Source organism: Suncus etruscus, chromosome 9 (assembly GCF_024139225.1).
Source record: "Suncus etruscus isolate mSunEtr1 chromosome 9, mSunEtr1.pri.cur, whole genome shotgun sequence".
NCBI lineage: Eukaryota > Metazoa > Chordata > Mammalia > Eulipotyphla > Soricidae > Suncus > Suncus etruscus.
Window position 1 is genome coordinate 66,699,329 of NC_064856.1, and position 20,376 is coordinate 66,719,704.

A 20,376-nucleotide genomic window follows, 5' to 3' on the forward strand; every position below is an offset into this window, starting at 1 on the left:
TAATGGAACAGTGGCTCTGAGAATTCTGAGCCAACCAGTCCAATGATTCAAAGTGAAAGCCTGAGGATGTAGTATCTATTATCTTATATAGATATATATTTTAATTATATTATTTATTTATATTTAATTTTATATATAAGTTAGTTATATTATAATTATATAGATATATAATAGATAATAGATAAGGGGGAGGCCTTCAGTGATGCTCAAGAGGCTGTGTGATTCCAGGACAAATAAGGATTGGCCACATGCCAGGTGTATGCCTTTACTCTATACTATCTCTTTAGCCATAGTTTTCTAATTCTATCCATGGCTCCTAATTCTATATCCAGTCTAAGGATATACCCTTTGTTGAAACACCATCTCCTTATAACAGAGTATATAGTAATAGAGTTTGGGGGTAATAAAGTAGATAGGGCTCTTGCCTTGCACATGGCCAACCTGGGTTTGATCACTGGCATCCTATGTAATTTCCTGTGCACCTCCAGGAGCAATGCCTGATTGCAGAGCCAAAAGTAGCCATGGAGCATTGCTGGGTCTGGCTAAAATTTTAAATAAATTAAAATAAATTTCTAAAAATAGAATAGACTCTGGTAAACATTTGCAATGCTTCTAAAGAGTCTAGTAATAAATTACATGGCTAAGAGTCCAAATCTGTAAGAAATAGGAATTCAGATTCATTTGTGAGAAGTAATAGAATAAATAATTATGGCCAATGGTAACATATGTCACATTGATTGTTTTCATCAGTGTTCTAGTTGTGCTTTACATACTTCAGCTCACATCTTAACATGTATAGCATTATCTCCATCTTATAGCAAATTGTGACTCTCGATAGTAATGTAATTTATCCAAAGTTACATACCCCAAAATAGGTATAAATAGAAAGTTGAGTCTCAGATTAGGAATACATAAATAAGTAAAGTACATACTCTTACTTCTACTGAACAATGCTTATCTCTGACAAGTTACAAGCTTTTGAGGGGAGAGTCATCCTCACAGGTGCTCCAGAGTTACTCTTGGCTTTGTACTGAGAAATTTCTCCTGGCAGTCTCAGGGATTATAGGGATGCCTGGAATAGAATCTGGGTCAGTGGCATGCAAGGCAAATGCCCTACCCATTGAACTATCACTCTGGCCCAAGTTACAAGCATTAATTAAACAAATAGATTCAACCAGAACTTATTACAGTAACCAGAATTCCAAAAACTTGAATATAATTAACCATTCTAACTAAAATAGAGCGATGTCAAGCTAGTGCAAAAGAGAGAAACATTTATGAAAATAGACTAAATGAGAGATAGAAAGAACACAACAAGAAAAAAGCATGTGCATGAGAACCCAGGAACTCGAAAATAGAAGAAAAATTGATAGCATTTCCCTGGGCAAGAACACTTACTAAAATATATTCCCTCAGGGGAAAACTTTTTAGACTGATTTCACAGGCTATAAAAAAAAAACTTTAAAGTGTTTCTCTTACCTCTACAAAGCTCACGCCTCTCTTTTTGTTTGTTTTTGTTTTGCTTTGTTTGTGTAGTTGCCTAAACTGTATCATATACCCACAAGATGCCTGTTTTAAGATTGATAATCACGAGCTTTGGGGCCTCGGCTGCACTTTCAAAATAAAAGAAAACATGTCATTTCTCCCTGAGGGACCTAGTCTATTGCTCTTAACACATGTGAGAAGTCATGTTTTGTATCTGAATCAGAAATTTGGATTATTTCTAACTCACTTGTCATTTTCTATCACAATTTTATTGTTTGAAATATTAACACATTATGGTAACAATATAGCTTGCATTTTTGTCATTGCTCAATGTAATTCAATAGTTTTGTTTTGGTTTTGGTCTTAGACCACACTCAGCTGTGCTCAGGACATATTACTGACTCTACACCCAAAGATTACTCCTGGAAGGTTTCATGGCATCATATAGGGTGCCAGAAATGGAGCCCAGGTTTGTCTTGTGATAGCAAGAACCCTACCAACTATACACTCTCTCAGATATCCACAATGATTTTTTAAATGATTAGGTTTATATTCAGTCAGCAGAAAACTTGCTTTAGGGAAGTAAATCATAAAGTTATCTGAAACAATAATGTTTGTCATGAAAAGCTTGAGTCAAATAATTACTAGAGGAAAATAGCAGACTACCTCTAACTGATACATTACTAAAATCTCAAACATTATATAAGTGTTACATGTTATTTCGTTTGGGCATATTTGAAGATTCTATAACAATAGAGAAAAAAATTGAGGGGGGACCACACCCAGTGACGCTCAGTGGTTATCCTGGCTATGCACTCAGAAGTCGGTCTTGGCTTGAGGGACCATATGGGACACTGGGGAATCGAATCGCAGTAGGTCCTAGGCTAGCGCTTGCAAGGCAGACACCTTACCTCTAGCGCCACCGTGCCGGCCCCCGAAGAAAATGATAGGCCAGAGAGATAGCACAGCAGTAGGGCATTTGACTTGCACATGGCTGACCCAGGACGGACCTGCATTCGATTCCCAGCATCCTATATGCTCCCCTAAGCCTGCCAGGAGCAATTTCTGAGCTCAGAGCCAGGAATAACCCCTGAGCACTGGCAAATAAAAGAAAAAAAAGAAGAAAAAGAAAAAATGAGCAAACATTCTCCCAGATATGAGAAAAATTAAGTAGTGAATATTCAATGCAACTCTACCCTAATTATTCTCTTTTTCATACCCACCAACATTTGGGGTAAGGTTATTGGACCCACTAGTGCACAGGGTTTACTTGTAATTCTGTGCTCAGGGATCTCTCCTGTAAGTGCGCAGGACTGAACCAGTGTAAGCTATGTGCAAGGCATTTTAACTGCTGAATATCTGACTTAACATCTGTCAATTGTTCTCCCAGTCACTTAAAATCTTCCAGTAAAGGAACATTTTACTTAAAAACTTTGAATAGCTTCCTATAACTCAAAATATAAAATCACATGGTAAACTAAATCAGAATAGAAACAATTGATTAATAAATAATTTATCTCAGACATACCCTGTACATATTCAGCTATCAATTAACTAGTTAGTGAGATTTGGGCCTTGAATTTGACTAAACACTTTGATATATAATACACAGAGGGGAGAAATTTTAATAATACAGTCTGTGAGCATATTCAAGCCAGAATACATCATTGCAACATTATGACTTTGTAGTATGCATGTGTATATTTATGTGTACATGTATAGGTGAGTATAATAGTGTAAATATTTAAATTATGGGGCCACAGAGATAGCATGGAGGTAAAGCCTTGCATGCAAAAGGACGGTGGTTTGAATCTTGGTATCCAATATGGTCCCCCGAGCCTGCCAAGAGTGATTTCTGAGCATTGCCGGGTGTGACCCAAAAACCAAAAAAAAAATTATTAATCATGTTAATATTAAATTTTAATATTAATATTATTGATATGGTATATATTTTGTTATATTCATTATGCTATATTCTAGTATTATTACTATGTTAATTATAAATTAGTCAATTAATTATATTAATAATTTTATTAATATTATAAAGATCATTTATAATTTCTAAATTATCAAAAAAGTAACAAAACATTTAATTATAAAACCTAGAGTAGTCTTTTATTTACAATTTGTGAATATACAGATAATGACTCAATGATATAGAAGGAAACAGTCTGGTCTCCCACAGAGCTGAGTATTAATTCAAGATCTTTTTTTTTTGTTTTTGTTTTTTGGGCCACACCTGGCATTGCTCAGGGGTTACTCCTGGCTGTCTGCTCAGAAAATAGCTCCTGGCAGGCACGGGGGACCATATGGGACACCGGGATTCGAACCAACCACCTTTGGTCCTGGATCGGCTGCTTGCAGGGCAAACACCGCTGTGCTATCTCTCCGGGCCCAATTCAAGATCTTCTACAATTAATCTAACTTACATGAACTACAAATTCCTGTTTCTTTTCCATTTTTATATCGTGCTGGAGGATCTTTTTTATATTTAAATGAGGTGTACAAATACAGAAAATTTAAGATAAAGGCAGATAATAGTGATATAAAGCTAACTAAATAAAGTATTACATATCATAATCACTAAATGTTAGGGGATTTTTTGGCTGATATAAAGGATAGAGAATACAGCTATAAATATTTGTATAGAGAATTTAAAATTCTGGTTTAAAGATAAAGAAGCAAAAGTGATTTTTCTCACTCTTTTCCCTTGAAAACCACCAAAGACATTAAAGAACAGAGGATTTTCTGGGACTGAGCAGAATTTTTTCTGGGACCATAAAGAGAGACATTGGGGTTGGACAACCAACATTCCCAGAGCCTGTAGTTGGTCTTTTAAAGGTATGCTTCATGGACACCCTGTATCTCTTAGGCCAAAGGAATTTTCTTTCTAATTTTCCCAACGTTTGATATGTCTATGCAAAAAAAAAAGAAAAAAAGGCACACCTGCCCCTCTCCCCTCTTTTTTCTTTTCTCCTTTTTATTTTACTTCTATTCTAAACAGGGGCTCCTGCTTTTCCATAGAAGCATAGAACTTGAATCACTTTGCTCTGTTTCATATTTCTATGTCTTTTTACAAATAGAGAAAAGAAAAATAAAGTGGATTGGGGCCCAGGGGCCAAGTGCTCTCAGAAACATTGGGGAATAAAAAAGGAGGTCAGATCTAAATACCCAAGCCAAAATCAACGCCAACAGAATCAAGAGACCCAAACTATAACAAGCTAAACACAAAATGAACCTGTTACCCTAGTAGTCCAGAGGTTTGGGGTGGAGGTTTGGGCTGCATGCGGGGAACTATGGTAGAGGGAGGTCAACACTAGTGGTGGGAATGACCCTAATTCACTGTCACTAAACTCCTGAAATATAACTGTGAAAGACTTGTAATTCACAATAACGTCAATAAAAAATTTAAAAAAGAATAGAGGGTTTTCAATGAAGCAATTAAATACCTATATATTCAAACAACAAGCTGGAGAACACATGCCAAATATATTAAGATGCTAAGACTGACTAAAGGGAGAATACTACAAGCTGAAGCCAACCTCCTTAGAGCAAAAATTCTCTTTTAAGGAAGAATAAATTAATCCAAAACTACTATAATCTAAAAGAATATCAAATAGTCCTTTAATTAAGTGATAAAATTTAGCCAGGTGAGATAGTAAAACTAGAAAGACATATTTCTGTGAAGACATAGTTCTATATAGAGAAATTGCAGGTAAAGTTAAAAGGATTAAAAAAGAAACATGCAGATCTTCTATTGTGGCTATAATCTGATCTCCTAAAACACTACCTACAATGAAGGATCAGAAGCTTAGATGACCAGATCACGACATAGATAACCTAATTTAACTGCTTCATTATAACCTACACCAAATTTCTAGTGCCACTAAATAAGGAGAAAGACTAACAGATTAAAAAAAAATTGGTTGGTTTTTTTTTGTTGTTTTTTTTTTTTTTGGTTTTTGGGTCACACCCACACTCAGGGGCTACTCCTGGCTCTACACTCAGAAAACTCTACTGGCAGGCTCGGGAGACCATCTGGGATGCTGGGATTCAAACCACCATCCTTCTGTATGCAAGGCAAATGCCCCACCTCCATGCTATCTCTTCGGCCCCAGAAAAAAGTTTTAATCATTCCCAAAAATCTTGTTTCTCAAGAAAATAAATACCTATTTGAAACTGTGAATACTGTACCAAGTTACTGTAAGCTATCCCTTGTAATAGTGTTTCAGCAAATAGTTATCTAATATAAATACAACCCATATGAAGATCAATAAATAAGAAAAGAATTACCATTGGGTCCATATATTCATACATAATCAGAAAATAGGATATTATTAAATGGCAGAGAACACTAAAAGAACAATTTTTTCTGCCTGCTCAAGGAAAACAGGAAGAATTTAAACAAATATTTCTCCTCAGTCTCAAATAAAAATAACATATCTGTGGAGAAGGAAAAGAAGAGCTCAAAGAAAAGACAGGGATCAAAGAAGAGATAAAACAACACAGTTGAAAAGTTTCTTTCTTGGCAGACCTCAGGATAGAAATAGGAGAAGGAAAATTAACATAGATAAAAATCTCATTTGATAAAATAAACAATGATTTTAACAACTAAAATTGGGACATAGAGGAAGGGTTCAAAAAACCATTTAAGGGACCAGAGGACCTGTAAAGTAAGGCACTCACTTGGTCTGCAGCAGAGCCAGGATCAATCCCTGGCATCCCATATGGTCCTCTGAGTCTACCAAGAGTACCAAGAGTAATATCCTGAGCAAAGAGTCAGAAATCACCCCTGAGCATCACTGGGCGTAGCCTCAAACTCGAAAGAAAAATCATTTAAAAAGAAATGGTAAAAGTAGCCAAAGAGAAAGTATTAGTGATATAACTGTAACTGTATAAACAATGGAGAGAAAAGATATTACTGATTCTGAAGAGAATTTTTACATGGACAGCCACAAAAAATGCCTTAAATATAGTCAAAGTAATTCATGTCCCCACAAAAAGGTAAGCATAACAACTAATGGTAAGATGTGTGCTGATAAAGTTGGTACATTTAAATTTTATGAGTTTTTTTTCTTCATGACAGGGTCAAGGGATAGTGGCCTCAGACACACTGGCAGTATAGAAGTATTAATGAAACATATATCTGAATTACAGAATCAGCAAATCTAAAATCACACGATACAAATTACAATAAAACTTAAAAATGTGCCTGTCAACGAGAGAGGCCGAAGGGTTGGAGGAAACTGGAGATATTAGTGGAGGGCAGTTGGCACTGGTGACAAGATAGATAACAGAATGTTGTAATCCTGAAACTCAACTCTAATTTTTAAGTAACAATGCCTTCATTTAAAATTGATTACAACAGTAAATGTTTTATATGTAAATCTAGACCAATTGGATTTAAATCTAGACCAATTGAAAAGATATATTTGAAGTTGTAGGATATTTTTTAAAATTTCATGTTAAATATTCCTTATTTTATTATCATTAAATATTAAAAATAACTGCATTCAATTTTATTAAATACAGTACATGTGTTAAATGATCCCATTATTATTAAAAAGTTTTCTTCTAAGTGTTCTCCTCTTAGCATAGATAGAAAATATGTCTGAAATGCTTTTTATTTGGCGGATGGAAGGTTGTTTCCCAAGCAGTGTTTAGGGACCCAAAGGCAACTAGGCCAAATAGGTCAATGGTTCAGTGCTAGGATCCAAGAATGCAGTGGTGCCCAGGCTACGCACCATGAGGGCCAACCGTAAATAGCAATGTTCAGAGTCTCTAGGTCTAGGGCCATTCCTGGTGCAACATGGTAGCAGGGGGAATACGGTGTCAGGAATTAACTTTGGGTAGGACACAAGCAAGGCATGGGCCCTAAGCCCTGTACTATTTCCCAAGCCCCTGAAACAATTAACCAAGTGTTTGTTTGTTTGTTTTGGGGGGGAGTTTGGGGGGTCTTTTTGGTTGTTGTTTTTGTTTGTTTGCTTGCTTGCTTGCTTGCTTTATGGGCCACACACAGTGATGCTCAGGCATTATTCAGAGTTATGTGCTCAGAAATCGCTCCTGGTTTGGGGGACCATACGGGATGCCAGGAGATCAAACAGCAGTCTGTCCTAGGTTAGTACGTGCAAGGCAAATACCCTACCGCTTGCATCACTGCTCCAGCCCTAAACAAGTGTTTTAAATTGTTGATTTAAGATGATAAGTTCCAAATAATCCAATATTTTGCCCTCTCTTGGCTTAATCAAAAATTTTAATAAGTATAGGTCAATTTTAGATTCTAATATTTGATGCATGAGTAAAAGGAATGATTGTTTTTCCTTTTGATTTTTGGATCACACCCAGTGGCGCTTGGGGGTTACTCCTCTCTCTGTGCTCAGAAATAGCTCCTGGCAGGCTCAGAGGACCATATAGGATGCCAGGATTCGAACCACCATTCATCTGTGTGCAAGGCAAATGCCCTACTACTGTGCTATCTCTCCGGCCCCTAAAAGGAATAATTTTTGTATGATCATATAAGACCACATTTACAAATAGTTTATCTACTCATTAAAATTAAAATAAGTTAAAGCCTGTATCTTACAACAAATTGTGACAAAATAATTTATAATTATGGATTGCTTCACTATATTTTTTTAAATTTCTATTCCCTTAAAAATAGTTGATGAAGGACCAAAGGATAGTACTAAGGAGCCTGAACAATAGCACAGCAGGTAGGACATTTGCTTTGCATGCAGCCAACCTGGGTTTGATCCCCAGCATCCCATATAGTCCACAAGCACTGCCAAGAATGACCCCTGAACAGTGTTAAGAGTAACCCCAGAGTATGGCCAGGTGAGAACAGAAACCAGAGAGAGAGAGAGAGAGAGAGAGAGAGAGAGAGAGAGAGAGAGAGAACTGGTGTTACGGTGCTTGCCTTGCATACCTCTGACCCAAATTCAAACTTTAATTCCAAGAACCACATCTGGTCTCCAGAGTACCCCCAAGGTTATTCCTAGGCACAGAGCCAAGAATCATCTCTGAGCCTGCTTATTGTGGCCATAAACCCCCAAATAATTTAATTTTTCATCTTAAAAATAAACAATAATACCCAGAGACAACAGAGATGAGGACTGGAAGGACCGGTCCATTATATGTGGCTTTCCACAATGAGTGGTGAGAGCAGTTAGAGAAATAACTACACACTAACAACTATCATGACAATGGTAGTGAGTGAGAGAAATAGACTGCCTGTCTCAAAGACAGGCAGGAAGTAGGGGAGGAAGGAGATGGGAGGCATTGGAGACTGGAAGTATGCACTGGTGAAGGGGGTGCTATTTTCTATAACTGAAACCCAACTAAAAATATGTTTGTAATCATGGTGCTTAAATAAATATATTTAAAAAATAAAAAAAATTTTAATTTTAGGAACTGTAATTTCCAATAATATAATGATGATGTTTCTTACATACAATGTTCCAACACCATATCTTCTACCCAGCTCTCACTGTGGCAAGCTCAGCTCTATAGACCAGTTCTCAGATTCTGATTCCATTGGCCATGTAAATTAATTAATTAACTAATTTAATACCTTATAAATTAAGATTTTCTTCAAGTCAGACAGATTCTCTCCCTTCAGTATTGGTGTTAATGAAGTTTTGGAATATATAAAATATATATATTCAACATATATCAAATGCAATCAAATACATATGCTAGGTATCATAAGCTATAACAGCCACATCTTACTCTGAGGAAGAACTGAGTCCTCAGGAAACCACAAAGACAGATAAATCTGCTCCTATACCCTAGGAGTGGGAAACAGACATACAAAATCGGGCAGCCTCCTGTAGTACAGTATCTCTTAGATTCACATTAGTTTTCATTAAAACAAAACCACAGTATCTAAAAGGAAGAGATAAAAAAGAGAGAATATGAGTGTGAGAAAGAGAGAGAGGAAAAACTTCTGCCACAAAAGCTAGCAGGGAAGAGGACAGTGAAGAGGGGGGATGGAAACTGGGGACACTGGTGGTAAGACAAGAGTGCACTTCTAAAAGGGGTTGTACACTGTATGACTGAAACTCAAGCATGAACAACTTGTAATTGTGAAAAGCTAAACAACTGTATTATGAACAATTTTATTAACCACTGTGTTCAAATAATTTTTAATTTTTTATAAAGGAGCTTTTAGAAACATAAACTTCATTTCACAAAAATATCTGCTTGAATAAATGCATCCTTGTTATTGGGGCAAGGGGTGTGCACAACCAGCAGTGCTCAGGGCTTACTCCTGGCTCCATGCTCAGAGATCTCTCCTGGTGGAGCTCAGGGACCAAAAGAGATATTGGTAATCGAACTCAGGTCAGCCAAATGCAAGACAAATATCAAGCCCACTGTATATTGACTACAATATCCAGCCTCTATCCTTGATGATTTTTCAAAACTCTCTAATTCTAAAATCCTGTGAGTAAAAATGTTCACATTTCCCTTCAGAAATAAGTCATAGGACTTTCTGTTTTAAAAATCTCATCTTAAACTATTTTCATACTTCCCTAAAAACAATTAAGAGCAACACATATGCTAAAGAAAATACAAAGACATCAAGACCTTGGTATCAGACTTGAAACCAGAAGGTACATAGAGGAAAATGTAGGAATAACTCTCCATGACATTGAAGTTGAACACATCTTCAGGGATGAAACACCACAGACCAGGCAAGTGAAAGCAAAGATAAATAAATGGGACTACATTAAACTAATACTACTGAACCTCACAGGAAACAATGATCAGAATATAAAACTGATCATGAAATAGGAGAAATTATTCAGCCAATACCCACTGATAAGGGGTTAATAGCTAAAATATATAAGGCACTGGTAGAGGTTAACAAAAAAATACATCCAACCCCATCAAAAACTAAGGAGAAGCAATAAAGATAAATTTTCCCAAAGAGGAAATACAGATGGTCAAAAGGCAAATAAAAAAAATGCTCCACAACATTAATCATCAGGGAAATGCAAATCAAAACAACACCACAATATTATCTCACAGCACAGAGCCTGGCACAGGTCAAGAAGAACAAGAACAAGCAGTGCTGGCACAGATGCAGGGTGAAAGGGACTCTCATTTTCTGCTGTGTGACTGTAAACTAGTCCAGCCTTTTTGAAAAACAGTATAAACTTTCCTCAAAAAAAGATCCTCGAAATTAAGCTTCCATAGGTCAAGCAGTACCACCTTGAGAAAGTATCCAAGGGCCCAAAAACGCAATGCAGAAAAAGCATTTGAAATAGCCAGAATCTGGAAACAACTCAAGTTCCCAAGAACAGATGAGTGATTAAAGAAACTTTGTTATATTTATATAATGGAATACTACACAGCTCTTTAGAAAATGAAGTTATGACATTTTTTATAGACATGGGAGTATCCTGCTTTGTGAAATGAGTCAGGATAAAGCAGACATACAAAGATCACACTCATCTGCAGGATATTAAAAATAAAACATAGTATGAGAAGAATATGCAAAGATAATAGAAATGATAGGGGAAGTACAGTTAAGACAGAGGAGGGACCAGTATGACAATAATAGTTGGCAATTATGACTTTGGACAAGAACTGAGAATTGAAAGGAAGTAAAATAATATGCTTGATCCCCCTTCAGTAACAGTATTGCAAACCATGACGCTTACAGGTAAAATGGAACAAAAAGTGAATGAGGAAAGGAAAAACTGAGAAGAGAGAAAGGAGAAAGAGGAGAGAGAAAAAATGAGAAGAGAGAGGAAAGAAAAAGAGATAGAGGAAAAATATGTCTTAGAACTAGGCTTGAGGTGGGGCGGGGACAGGAGGGTAACTGGGGAAATTGATGGTGGGAAATTAATAGTGAACTGATGGTGGGAAATGAACACTGGTGAGGGATGGGTGTTGGAACATTGTATGGCCGAACCTCACCTATCAACAACTTTTTAACTCTATCTCACAGTGATTTAATAAAAAGAAGTAAATAAGAAAATGAAAAGAAAATATATAGACATAGAAAATATAAGAACAACATAGGTTAAACTACAGAACTAAGAATTAAACTTTATAATATCCTGATTTAGATAAAGAAACAAAATAAAGTTGACCTAGCAAAGAGTGGAATAAAATGTATTTCATATATAGAAACCCCAGTTTGATAACTAGCACTCTTTATGGTAATGTGAGATTAAAGATTCTGAATTGGCTATAGTCTAATTGAATGTGTATTTATTTAATTTATTTATTTATTTGTCATATACTTCCAATCATGTTATAATCTGACCTTACATATTATATATTACATTATTTACTTGATATATAAAAATATTACATGTAAAATATATGTATCTGACCTATGGAAAGACATACAGTGTTTTACTAGGAACAAACTGTATTGGCAAGGATGTGAAGAAAAAAAGGAATTCACATTTATTGCTGGTTGGAATGTTGTTTCATCCAACCCCTATGGAAAACAGTATGGAGGGTTCTCAGTAAACTCAGAATTGAGCTGCCATACGACCATGAAATTCCTCTTTGGGATGTTTATCCCCAGGACAAGATAAATATTCTTTCAAAAGGACATATGCACACCATTATTCATAGCAGCACTCAGTACAATAGCTAAGATTTGGAATCAACCTAAAGACAGATGAATGGGTATATACACAAATATATAATATTGAATACTACACAGCCATAGGAATTATATAATCATGAAATTTCCTGAAACATGGCTAGAACTGGAAAACATCGTTAATATCAAATGAAATAAGCCAGAAGAAGGATGAGGCCCAAACTTTAATAATCAAACTTAAAAAGGTGCTTGTCAAGATGACAGGCTAGGAGAAGGACTATGGGAAGGAACCTAAGAATATTATGGAGGGAGGCTGACACTGAGGGAACTGGTTCTGGACATTGTGTCTAAAACTCAACCAGGTATAGCTTTGTAAATCATGGTGCTTTAATTAAAAATAAATATTGGGCCAGAGAGCTGGCATGGAGGTGGGCGTTTGCCTTACATACAGAAGGATGGTGGTTCAAATCCTGGCATTCCATATGGTCCCCTGAGTGTGCCAGGAGCAATTTCTGAGCATAGAGTCAGGAGTAACCCATGAGCGCTGCTGAGTGTGACCCCCCCCCAAAAAAAAAAAAACCAAAAAACAAAAAATGAATAAATAAAGAATAAATGCTTAGCAATTAAAGACAAATTTTAAGCATAGGAAATATATATAAAGTCTTCTAAATTTAAAACCAATATCTTTATACTTTGGTATTTGTTTTAAAATTACATAAACCAGGGGCCGGAGAGATAGCACAGTGGTAGGGCGTTTGCCTTACATGAAAGCAATCCAGGACAGAAAGTAGTTTGGATCCCAGCATCTCATATGGTCCCCTGTGCCTGCTTGGGCGATTTCTGAGCCCAAAGCCAGAGCCAGGAGTAACCCTGAGCAAGCCAGGTGTGACCCAAAAAAAAAAAAAAACAAAAACAAAACAAAACAAAACAAAAAAACATAAAACATAAGCCAGGCTGGTCCTACACAGCCAATCTGGGTTCAATCTTGGCACTTCATATGGTCCTTGCAAACCCCACCAGCGTTTAATGATTCTGAGTGCAGAAACAAGAGTAAGCCCTTAACAACACCAGGTGTGGCCCCAAAACAAAAACAAATTATCTTGCTTCACTAAAACAATAAATAATAATAATAATTAACCTTGTCATAGATTATAAGCAAAAGTGAAAGCTTGTCTTTGTATTAATAGTAATAAAAGTTTTAATAATCTATACTTAGACAAATAGCCATGTTTTTCACCTTTAATAAAAAATATCAAAAATGTCCTTGAAATTTTTTGTATATTACAATTCTTCATTAGCATTTTACTACTTGCAAAAACTTTGCATATGCTTCCTATTCAAAAGAAACATTTTCCTGTATACTTTCTCTTCAAATTTATAAATAAAAACAATCATCTTAAAATTAATTTCCATTGAATCTTGTGACAACACTACACTATTCAGAAAGAAGTCTGTTTTACCTTATTCTTTAATTTTTAATCAAATGTCATTACCAAAAATAAAGCTAACAAATTATTAATTACCCTATGACTATAATGAAATTTTAGTGAGGCTTTAGTTCAATTTCTTTAGACTCTAAAAGCCAACTATTTCATACAAACTGTCTAATCCTGGAGCCTTGTACAGAATTATAAGTAGAGGTGATCGAGTTCCCGTATTAATAAAAGGAGACTGTGGTTTCTCTAATGTCCTTAGCAAATTTCAGCAACTGAACCCTATTTAAGACACATCTACTATCGCATATTCAAACCCAATTTTTAAATAACAACATCTATTTCCAAGAAACTAGTAAAATTAATTTATAAATAAGCCCTCATCATATCTTAATATATAAGTTCAAATAAAAGGTAGTTTGTATATATAACTTCTGTACTTATTGAGACAGTATTGGAATTCTCTTAGAATAAAACATGCCAGTGCTTTAAACAATAAGTATAGAGTAAATTACAAAGGTCTTACTGTGTATTATAAAGGTCTTAGAGCAAATTCACAAAACAAATCACCCATTATGGTGATATTATATTTAATCTATGAAGAGATATTTCCTTTTAAGTTAAACTTTTGAATATTTTGATAACTGCTGCAATAAGGATACAACAAAGGATGGGGCCAGAGTGGTGGCACAAGCAGTAAGGCATCTGCCTTGCCCGTACTAGCCTAGGACAGACCGAGTTCGATCCCCCAGCATCCCACATGGTCCCTCAAGCCAAGAGCGATTTCTGAGTGCATAGCCAGGAGTAACCACTGAGCTTAACCGATGTGGCCAAAAATAATAAATAAATAAAAATAAACAAAGAAGTAAAGGAGAAAGTTTCAACACATTGAGCACTATAAAAATACAAAATGAATTTCTGGGGCTGGGCGGTGGCGCTAGAGGTAAGGTGCCTGCCTTGCCTGCGCTAGCCTAGGATGACCGTGGTTTGATCCCCCGGCGTCCCATATGGTCCCCCAAGCCAGGAGCGACTTCTGAGCGCATAGCCAGGAGTAACCCCTGAGCGTTACCGGGTGTGGCCCAAAAACCAAAAAAAAACAAAAAAAATGAATTTCTTACAGAAATCATAAAAGTGAAGAACAAAGAAAAAGTATTATAGGCAAATATGTCACTGAATGAAAACACCAAATTTAAAGCTCAATTAATGCCAGTGATCAATATTATTAACAATTATTTGGACACAAAATTACCTACTGATATCTGTTTACAACATGATAATATACTATTTGTCTATTATGAACTGCACCAAGCAGGAAAAATGTCATTAAAATGTTTCATTTAGGGCTAAAAGGATAAAACAGTGGGGAGAATATTTGCCTTGCATGCAGCTGACCCATGTTCAATCCATGGCATCTCATATGGTCCCCTGTGTACCTCCAGGAATAATCCCTAAGTGTAGAGCCAGGAGTAACCCCTGAGCATCACCAGGTGTGATCCAAAAATAAAAACAAATTGTTTCATATAAAATTTATAAGTACCTTACAGTAGAAATGTACTATTTGAAGTCAAATTAATATAAAGTCAAATTAATATAAATATTAATATAAAACCAAATGTAATATAAATTTTGGGGTATTCTTTATTCTATAATACTAGATAAGATAATATATGACCATGATGGCTGAAAATTGTAAATTCCTATCTAGTCAATAACAGGAGAATTAACAGAAAACTCGGGGCCGGGTGGTGGCGCTAGATGTAAGGTGCCTCCCTTGCCTGCGCTAGCCTTGGACGGACCCGTGGTTCGATCCCCCGGCGTCCCATATGGTTCCCCAAGCCAGGAGCGACTTCTGAGCGCATAGCCAGGAGTAACCCCTGAGCGTCACCGGGTGTGGCCCAAAAATCAAAAAAAAAAAAATACACTAACAGAAAACTCAATGAAGAAACACTCATATAACTGACATCTGAAAACAAAGCACTTTCTGAGATTTAAATTCCAAAGAAATCAAGATGAAAACATTCTTAAAAGTTTCACATTAAAAGAAACTGGAAGAGAGTATAGCAGGTTAGGAGCTTGACTTGCACATGGCCAGCTTGGGTTCAATCCTCAGCACCACATATGGTCCCCCTAACCCCATCAGGAGTAATCACTGAGTGCAGAGCCAAAAGTAAACTCTGAGCAACCCTTTCTTCCACCGCCAAGGGGAAAAAAGGGGGGAAAGGTTACCTATTAATTCCTTTCCAATAACAAAATTAACAACTACATTTTTATATTAAAATAAAGAGTTTTAAAGTGAGGGGCCAAATAATATATGGATTAAGGCAATTGCCTTGCATACTACTGTATTCATTTGTACCCCAGCACAACAAGTGGTCTCCTGTACATTACCAGAGGTCACACCTGAGCACAGAGACAGAAATAGCCTTTAAACACTGTTGAGTGAGTGTGGCCAAAAATCCAAATAAATAAAACTAAGTGAAAACATCATATGTCTTAAGTATAATACTAATTCCTCTAACCTTTTTTGTTTTTTTTTAGAATATATGTTTGAGGTGCTCGCTTCGGCAGCACATATACTAAAATTGGAACGAAAAAAGAGAAGGTTAGCATGGCCCCTGAGCAAGGATGATATGCAAATTCGTAAAGCATTCCATATTTAAAAAAAAAAAAGAATATATGTTTGAGAAGCAAAATTATGTAAAGGGGAAGTTTTATAAAATGTTTCATATAAAGTATATAAGTATCTTACAATAGAAATGTAATATTTAAAGTCAAATTAATATAGTTATTTTGAATATTCTTTATTTTATGATACTAGATAAGATACTATTTTATCTCATAACATTATAATTATAATACAATATTATGTAATTTTATGGTAAAATATGTTCATATTTGCTTCCTGCAAACATTTTTATTGGGATAATGTAAAAATATGAAGAAATGTCATAAAAATTAAAACATGGATCAAAGGTATGGTTCAATAGACTAAGGATGAGCTTTGTAAGAGACCTGTGTTTGATCCCCAGCACCTCCTGGTCCCCCAAACACCACTAGGAGTAACCCACAAGCTCAATGCCAGGAGTAGCATCTGAGCATCTGCATGTGGCTCAAAAAAAAATTTTAATGCGTAGACAAAAATAAATGTTTGAATTGTGATCGGTTTTTTAAATCAATAATACTGCATGTGTTAAACATGTGTTCTTGTTGCCCAACATGACACATGACATATATAAAGCACAAAACTTTAAATATCAAACATAAAACAAGCATATACATAATTAGATATTCTTAATTAATCCATTCAAAAACAATATAATAATGAGTTGTATTACATAACACATTTTAACATTGTTTTATGTCATTAATAAAATAAGGAGGCAAATTTGTTAATGTATTTTTATTTCTTTCTTCTATTACATATCTATATAGATATAGATATAATTTTTTTTCTTCTTTCTCTCTCCAACCTCACTTGTTTTGGTTCTGCTTGATATGAAAACCTACAAGGAAAGTCTTGCCTGGGATAAAAGCTCAGGTCAAAACCAGGGTACAGAGATTGTGCAGACTATCATTCTCACCTCCAAACCCACCAGCAATATAATATATCACCATATCCTTTTACATAGGCACTCTAAATAAAGGGAAATATTGTGAACAAAAACAAACTCTTATCTATTAGGGATAAGAACTCATATCTTTTAAATGCAGGGTCACCTCCCACCATAAGCATATGTCACATAGACCCCACATAGATTCCACATTATTGGACAATGACCATCCAACCCAAAACCCCATATCCCAGATGTGAACCAACACAGGTCCCAGCAACAGCACCAGGAATCAAATTCCTCCCGGGGAAACTCCCAATGCCATCCCAGCACCAACTTGCAGCAGTCATAACATGACATCCTGACATGAGGAAACGGCAACAACTTGAGCTAAGAGAGGGCTTCCCCATCACAGCACTTAATGGTATGATGCAACCAGGAAACATGCCATCCTTTGCCCTAAGCAAAAACCAAAATAGCTATCTACAAAAGACTGATTTTGACAAATATGGTCTGGACAGAACCTATCAAGGGACCCCTGAGGTAGTTCCTAGCCTAGGCCTCAGCCTAGGATTTGTACAAAAAGCAAGATCTCTAATTCCAGAGGTCTAACTTTGACAAATGTGACTGAGAAAAACTTCTGGAACTATGCTGAAAGATTATACCCTAGGCTCTGTACTAGGTTCTAAAGATCAAGACCAAGACCAACAGTGATGGAACAGAATTCCTAGAACCATAAAGAAAAACCCTCTCCTAGCCTTCACCCAATGACCTATGCAAACAAGATCTCCAGCTACAGAGGCGGGATGTCATCACCTACATCTGAGTGGAAAGTTTCCTGGCACCATAAAAAGACGTTAGGGTGTGTAAATGAGTGAGGATGGAGCTTGTAGTTGTTCCCATGGCAGTATGTTTCAAGGGCGGTGAAACCCTGCACCTCTTAGGCCAAGGGAATTCCCGCTGTAATTTCCTCAATATTTACCATGCCTATGCAGAAGAAGGAGAAGGAGGAGGAGGAGCAGGAGGAGAAGGAAGAAGAAGAAGAAGAAGAAGAAGAAGAAGAAGAAGAAGAAGAAGAAGAAGAAGAAGAAGAAGAAGAAGAAGAAGAAGAAGAAGAAGAAGAAGAAGAAGAAGAGAAGGAGGAGGAGGAGGAGGAGGAAGAAGAAGAAACACAACCTTTTTTTAAGTAAGTTGCTAGTCTGGAATTGGGGGGGGGGGGTTGTTAGTTGTTTTCTTTTTATTTTCCATAGCTGATAATTTTGGCTTTTGGTTTATTCTTTGTTTATTCTTTTTGTAATTTTGTTGATACTCCCTTATCGTTTTTTGTTTCCGCTTTACTTTGTTTTACTTTACTTTACTTCTTTTTACTACCTTTTTCTTCTTTGTTCCCTTCCTTCTTCTAAATGGATATTTATAACACCGAGACGAATTCCTCCTAGTTTTTCTCTTTACTGTTTTCTTTTTTTTTTTTTTCTCGGTTCTTCTTCCCCCAATGATACCAAGACCAGACAGTCAAATATTCATTTGGTGGAAATATAAATTGATCAGATATTAATTCCAAATCCAAAGTCAACGACAACAGAATTGATACCCAATTTGCAACAAACTGTACAAGGGGGGAACAGTCGCACTAGCATTACGGGGATAAAGGAGGGAGATGTGGGATGCATGCTGGGAAAAGGGTGGAGGGAGGATAACACTGGTGGTTGGAATGCCCCTCACTCATTGTTACTATGTTCCTCAAATATTACTGTGAAAGAATTGTAATTCACTTTGACCACAATAAAAATTTAAAAAAAAGTTTTAGGTACATAATTTTGGTGAAGGTTGACCATTATACCCAATTGTATACCTCACGTGAATGAAATATTTCATATTTTACCTCCCACCCCACAAAAAATAAGGAGTCAAAGAAGATAGTATAGTGATAGCAAAGGAGATAACAAGTACAAGGTGCTTGCATGTCTTGCATGCGCCCAACCCAGATTTGATCCACAGCATCTTATATGGTTTCCCAAGCACTGATCCCTGAGGAGTGATCCCTAAATGCAGCACCAGTAGTAAGCTGTTAATTTGATCAGGTGTGATCCACAAGCCAAAAAATTTAAATATATACAAAATAAAAAATAAGAAGTTTTTTTCATCATTTTTTCCAGTCTTCAGACTACAATTGGATGTGCTCAGGGCTTACTCCTGGTTTGGTGCTCAGATCTGGAGTCAATCTTGGATTTTTTTTTGTTTGTTTGGTTGGTTAGTTGGTTGGCTTTTTGGGGAGGGGGTCACATCCAGCAGTGCTCAGGGATTACTCCTGGCTCTATGCTCAGAATTCACTCCTGGCAGGCTCGGGGGACCATATGGGATGCCGGGATTCGAACCATCATCCTTCTGCATGCAAAGCAAATGCCTTACCTCCATGCTATCTCTCCAGCCCCCTTGGGTTTTTATTTTAACTTTATTGATTCATTGACTGATTGGTTTTGGACCACACCTGGCAGCACTTGGGGGTTACTACTGGCTCTGCACTCAGAAATTACCCCCAGCAGGCTGGAGGCCCATATGGGATGCCAGGAATCAAACCACACGCAAAGCAAATGCCCCACTGCTGTGCTATCTCGCCTGCCAGTCTTGTTAATACTCACAGGAATAGTGGTGCTGTGAATCAAACTTAGACCTCGTGCACATATGCACTCAGACCATTGAGTTACTCCAGTCTCATTGCATATATTTATTTCAAATCAAATAATATTATTTAGTAATAGAAAATTCTCTGCAGAGAAACCTGGAAATTTCTCAAATAATTAATTCTTTATCTCATACATCACTGAACTATTAAAAATTAAAAAAAATTAAACCATGAGACTCGGAATGTAAAATATAATAGACTAAAAATAGTCATGTTTTTAATGTTTAGTACTAATCTCATGGGGTCATGTTTTTCTAGTTAAACTGAATTTATGTTTCTAGTAGAATGTATATAATCTAAAAATAAATTTGAAGTAAAGGACTTTCAAGGTTTCTCCAACTCTAAATAAGGGTTTCTAGTCCTTTAATAAGGGTCCCTTAATTATTATAGGTAACATAAACACAAGTGGATTTAGATCCAAAAGCTCTTAGAATGGGATTACACTGTTTCACAGAAAAATAAAGAAAAAAGTAATAATGGTTAGAAGTCTTTAGAGCAGAATTAAATGCTAGATTTTAACACTCTAGTTTCTACAAGAAAAATATGCATTGTATCCTACTTGAAAATTCCAAGAAGATACTGTCCTACTAATTCTTATTTTTCTATCATTCAAAGAGAAAAAAAGAACCCACTATGTTAGCAAGTGTAACTGAGCAA

The 20,376-nt window shown here is 36.2% G+C and overlaps 1 non-coding gene across 1 annotated transcript; it reads left to right on the forward strand.

Moving 5' to 3' along the window:
• Positions 1 to 16,037: 16,037 nt before the first annotated feature.
• Positions 16,038 to 16,145, forward strand: LOC126019902 (U6 spliceosomal RNA). The gene has a single exon (XR_007499513.1). It is a non-coding gene; the product is annotated as a U6 spliceosomal RNA (small nuclear RNA).
• Positions 16,146 to 20,376: the final 4,231 nt, after the last annotated feature.